The sequence below is a fragment of the Euleptes europaea genome, chromosome 11 (genome assembly GCF_029931775.1).
Source record: "Euleptes europaea isolate rEulEur1 chromosome 11, rEulEur1.hap1, whole genome shotgun sequence".
Classification (NCBI taxonomy): domain Eukaryota; kingdom Metazoa; phylum Chordata; class Lepidosauria; order Squamata; family Sphaerodactylidae; genus Euleptes; species Euleptes europaea.
The window spans coordinates 30,242,796-30,248,795 of record NC_079322.1 but is presented as its reverse complement, the minus strand read 5'-3'; positions in this window follow the sequence as shown (position 1 = coordinate 30,248,795).

The window sequence follows — 6,000 nt, the reverse complement described above, 5'->3', positions numbered from 1 at the left end:
AGTCCGTAATAAATTATTACAGGGAGGCTATGGGCCTGTATACTCGGGTATGTAACTTTTGACTTTATTGTATTCACTTATTGTATTTATCTATTGATGCTTGATCACTCCTTTTAAGTGTTTTCTGGCACTTATGAGCACTCACACATTTTTACAGAACAAAAGTTCTGGGGAATTTGTCCTTGTGGACTGCCAATGACAAAAAAGCGGTTGCGAAATAGGATACTTACCGGAGACCTATTTTGGCTTTCACCACAGCGTCTAGGACCTTGAGTCACACGGACTGTTGATGCGACTCCAGATGGATTCTACACATGTATAATCATGTATTTGCATCAATTGGATTTTGTTGTTTATGTGCTTGTGCTTACATTACACTCCTTGTAACAGCATAATTGTGTCTGTATTTTTGCCATAAGTGCCTGTGATTTCCAATAGCCACATTTGGGGCACTTGCCTTTGCTTTGATTGCACCACCTGGAGGTTGGCAACTTTATGTGGAGAGCCACATTTACAATTACCATCATCCCAAAGAGCCTGTGTACCATCCCACTAAACGCACACACAAAATAATATAACTACTGGTATTAAATATATAACTATAACCAGAGGCTGCAGAGAAGGGTGGTGGGTGGTGGAGAGGATTGCCCTTTACTTCTGTCCCTGGTGTGAGGCCTACAGCTCAGGTCAGCTTAGCAGGTTACCCATCCTCCAGTTTTCCACCAGAAGCTGTCCCAATGGTGGAGCCAGCTATCAACCACAAGCCCCACTGGTGAATGGCCCACTTTCCTGGAAGATGGGGTAGGTAGCACAGAACAGTGCTCTGAAGAGCCACAGAGGGCTTGTCAAAAGAGCAACATGTTGGTCCTAAGTCCCCGAGTATCTCCATTTTAGTGTCTCCTCTGTGTGGAATTGGAAGCAAATTCTTCTATGCTTCTCCTGAGCCTAAAGAGGAGACAGAAATTGAGTGGTGGGGGCAGAATCACTCATAATTCTCTTTCAGGGTTAGCTTGAAGACTGGGCGGTCCTCTGCTCTTCTCCTGTCTTAGAAGAACAGAGTATTGCTCTCATTTCTCACTTCAGGCTTTAGGCAAACAAACTACCTGCTTCTCTTCAGTTTAACAGTCCCAAGCCACAGGACATGCCCCTGTGTTCTTATCATATGCTGCAAGTGCTACATGGCAACATGGGGAAATACACATAGCCCTATTCGGTAGTCTTTCAGTTAATTTACAAAGCTGCATTATTCTGCATAGGTTGGAGATCCCCAAGCCTGTGGCAGATTTGCTTTGCTGATTTTTAAATTGGCAATAAAATATAAGATAGGGCTTAGATTTTAGGCATAGTAGAATGCAGGAAGGATCCCTGCCAACCAGCCACCGAAATCTTCTGCAGAAATCCTTCCTTCCAGGAAGTCTGGTGTCTTCTGGATGACTTATGCAGCTTGACACACTTAATTGCTTTTGCCAAAGTGTGATTTGGAATTTCTAGCAATATGCTTCTCCTGTTACAATTATGATCCACTAGGATGATTTGATTCTTTATTAGGGACTTGGCAAGTTCTCTAGAGCAATGTATCTGGAGATTGGCAACAAAACTCTGAAAAGCTTCTGCTTAATTTTGTCCTGTTTTGAAATGTTTTTCATACTAATTTTTTCCTTGGTGTACAAAACTCCCCTAACTTGTCTATCACAATATCATATCTAGAGTTTTCTTCAGCTGTTAGTGAAAAGGTATTAAACAAATTACTTGAGGGCTTGCAGAAGTCAATAAAATAAAAAAGTCAATGTAACACTTCTAGCTGTTCCCCCCCCCCAAAGTGCCAATAGTTTCCATCTATGAATCCAGCTGCACCTAAATCAGTTTTCATTGTCTGCAGCAGAGTTAGAACGATCAAACTATTCAGGTTTGTCTGGGGCTTTACATTTTGCTTATCACTCAATCCTTTAAGCATCATCATGCTCTGGGAGGCTACCTCAAGAATGCAGAAGGTTGCTAGCAAATACAACAACACAAGCAAGATATCGGGTATCATTATCTGATTGATACAAACAATTCAATTTGAAAGACTATTCTAGTTTGTTATCCTGCCAGAAACTTGGCGATGCTCTTTCCTTTAATCAATTACTATGTGCCTTTGGCACATCTCAAATTTTGTCACAGCATCTAGGGACCCATATTGGCTTTGACAGGCCACTGAGTTTCAGATGTAACGGTTCAATTAAACTACAGTTTGTGTAGACTACCAGGCAGAACAGATCAGTTTACCTGCTTTTTTCCTGCTTCTCTACTTCTCAACATTGATTCATAGCCTATATTTTTTGCTGGATCTTAAGATAAATTACAAAGTAGAAGAAACAATTCAGTCAGATGTTGATATCCAGTATCTTCCCTATGTAGCTGTCCTCATGCCCCAGTAGCTGCAACAGGCAATAATGCTCAATAAACTGGGCTTGTGAATTCAGGTGCCTTAACAAACCATATTAGTGGTTAACAAACTAACTACTCATCCCAGTTTAAAGCCCATTGTGGCTTTAAACTAACTGTGGGTTGATGGAATCCTGCTTTAGAGCACATGGGTTATTGTGGTGTCTGAACGCAACTGGAGTGTTAGGGATTGTTGACCTTGCTCCGGTATTCCTGTTACAGTGAAGCAACTCCATTGTGTGGAAGAGCTGTATTGGCAAAGGGACAGCTCTGGTGCAGCAGTGCTATTGGCAGCAGTTGTGCTGAGAATGGGGTCAAAGTTCTCCTGCCACTGAAAGAGGACTGATGTGGTCTTGCACAAAGGCTAGAGATTTTACATACAAGCCAGTGTATCACTTTGCTTTAATGGCGGTATGACTTCCTACATGAACTCTCTGAAGTTAGAAAGAGGGACTGGGTCTTCACTACAACTGAAGCATCCAATTAAAAAATTATTTTGCAATGTTCCACCCCCACCCCCCAAAGATATTGGTACAGAGTAGTGGCTGAAACTGACTTATGAATTGGGAATCTCTGTTTCAAATGCCACCTCTGCCGTGAACTCAAGAGATGGACTTTGGCTATCCAGTATTCTGTTAGCCTCAGCTACAATGTAGGGATAGTAATAGCCTGTCAGACGGGACTGTTGTAAGTATTACTGAGCTAATGGATATGAAGAGCTTTGAAAGTGCTTTTGGAATGTATTATCTAATCTTAACTCTTTATGATGTAATTGTTTAGCTTCCAGCCTGCTTATTACTTCAACATTGGTAGCTTTGTGGCTGCTAGTTTTAGTTGGGATTATTAATGCTTCTTGTTCTGAATTGTTTGTGGTGTATATATGTGCAGTGTAGTGCCTCCCAGTCTTCTCCTTACCCCTCCCTGTTAACTGTGATTGAGAGATAAGGTTATTTCTGAACTCTCATGGAATCTGGGGACAGAAGTAAGCTGAGTCAGATGTATCCATCCCATCTGATTGGTAAATATTTGAAAAGGGCATAATTCTCTCGTATGAGATGTGTTGAAAAATTGAAGGGAAGTGACCATACCATAGTGTTCATAGTGCTTGAATTTGTGTCAAGAATAAGTGCAATGATCATTCCCAGGACAAATACCAGAATGGTCGCAAGTAAAGAATGTCCACATGTGTTTGTCCTTCCACTGTCTGCTGCATGTTAACAATTTTCAAAAATGGAGTTTGGTACCTTTTATATGATGTAGCAGAACACATGAAGCTGCCTTATACTGAATCAGACCCTTGGTCCATCAAAGTCAGTATTGTCTACTCAGACTGGCAGCGGCTCTCCATGGTCTCAGGCAGAGGTCTTTCACGCCACCTACTTGCCTAGTCCCTTTAACTGGAGATGTCAGGGACCTTCTGCATGCCAAGCAGATGTTCTACCACTGAGCCACAGCCCAAGGTCACCCAAAGCAAATGTATAAATAATTCTTACTCTGTAGTAGCAAGAAAACACTTCAGTGATATCAGAATTAGTCAAACTGTTATCGAGGCATAGCTTTTTGTGTAGTCAAGGCAGAATTTAATAGATGCTCCTGGGCCTAGTTTAAAACTGTCTAGTTTCTCACTTACATAGATTAAGCCCATTTACACATGGGAGGTTTTGCTGCTCTCTAGGTGTACATTTTTCCCATCTGAATTCTCAGAACTCAAAAATAAGCCCCCATGCAGAGTTTTGACAATCCAGATGGAAAAAACGTGCATCTGGAGAGCAGCAAATCCAAGGCGAAACCTCCCGTGCGTAAATGGCCGTTAATAACAGACTTAAGTAGGAGCCTATACTGAACATTAGGGTAGAACAAATGCCTACATACTGGGGATCGTAAGAAAATGTAGTAGATTAAGTGTAATTGCAACTGCTAAAGAGGCTCACTGTAGTCTGAAGAGGTGGGTAAGAAGTCGTGGATTGATGGATGGGCCACCCCATTTCCTTCAAAATATAAATTACCCCACTTTTTGTTAAAAAAAACCCCCACCAACCTACTTTTTCTTTTGTTTAAAAGAAGTATGATTTTTGCGCTACACAAGTTTAATTTCTGAATCACAACTTTGATAATTGCACAACTCTATATATTTTAGCAAACACATTGGAACACAGGATATGTTGCCAGTCCGCTGGGTCAATTCAGATGTGCTTCATTATTGGGAACAAGCCTGGTCTACTCTAAAACAGATGCACGTACTGCTCATAACGTGCCTTTAAAAAAAAAAATACACCAGTGGAAGGCATGCCCCATGTGTCCGGCCGACCACAATGTTTGGAGTCACAATGCTGGATTATGTAAGGCAGTGATGGCGAACCTTTTAGAGACCGAGTGTCCAAACTGCAACCCAAAACCCACTTATTTATCGCAAAGTGCCAACATGGCAATTTAACCTGAATACATACCCATCAGGGCTAGTCACCCGTGATGGACTTTTCCTCCAGAAATTTGTCCAATCCCCTCTTAAAGGCATCTAGGCTAGATGCCATCACCACATCCTGTGGCTAGGAGTTCCACAGGTTAATTACATGCTGGGTAAGTGGGTGTCCCTCTTTTAGTAGGGGATTTCACTGAAAGGTGGGAGGCGCCGCAAAGCCCGTGCTGTGGCCCGAGTGCTCTGCTCCCCTCCAGCTATGCCACGCTGTGAGCTATGCTCCCCTCCAACCTAGCTCCTCTCCAACCCCACCACGGGAATCACCTTCATGTCAGACTCAATAGGCTGCCATCCGCGCTGCACCCTCACGCCACATGTGAGCCGCCCTGCAGCATGTGATGGGAGGGAGGAAGCGCTCCCATTGGGCTGCTGGGCAGAAGGGCGGGTGATGTGAGACATGCCCTCAGGCGCGCATGGAGAGGGGGAGGGGAGCAGCCCGGCCCCGCGTCCCTCTGGCTTTCTAGTAACAAACTTAAGGCGAACTCTGTGCTGGGGCGACGGCGCGCGTGCCCACAGAGAGGGCTCTGAGTGCCCCCTCTGGCACGCGTGCCATAGGTTTGCCACCACTGATGTAAGGCTTTGGGGTCTGAGCAGGCTATTTGCCTCTTCAAATGAAGCACTGGGCGTGGGCAGGAAATACTCAGGGCACAGTATGGGGGGGTGATGTTCCTTTGACTTCAGGACGGCTTTTCAAACGCTTGATGGGATTTGCTGGATAAAGCACCCTCCCCAGCGGCCTGTGCCGCCTGCCCCGCCTGCCCTTCAGAAGTTCATAAGCTTGCGGTATTCCGAAATAAATTAAGAGCATCAATTATACTCTTTTGAGGAACAGCCCTCCCCACCCCGGTGTATCTCCCCATCCCCAAGCGAGCCTTTGAAAGCCCCCTTGAGTTTATTTTGACTTGTACAGAGCAGCCATCTAAAGGGTGTGTGCGTGTAAGAGCCTCGCCATGGTCATGCTTGTTTCTGTTCACGTGTATATAATGTGCATCTCTAATGTGTTCAAGCGGTCAGGAGTCATGCTGTTCTGGCAGGCCCTTGACATGAGTTAGGCCCATTCCTGTTCCTATGTTGTTCTCCGTTTCCCTCCTTTCCCA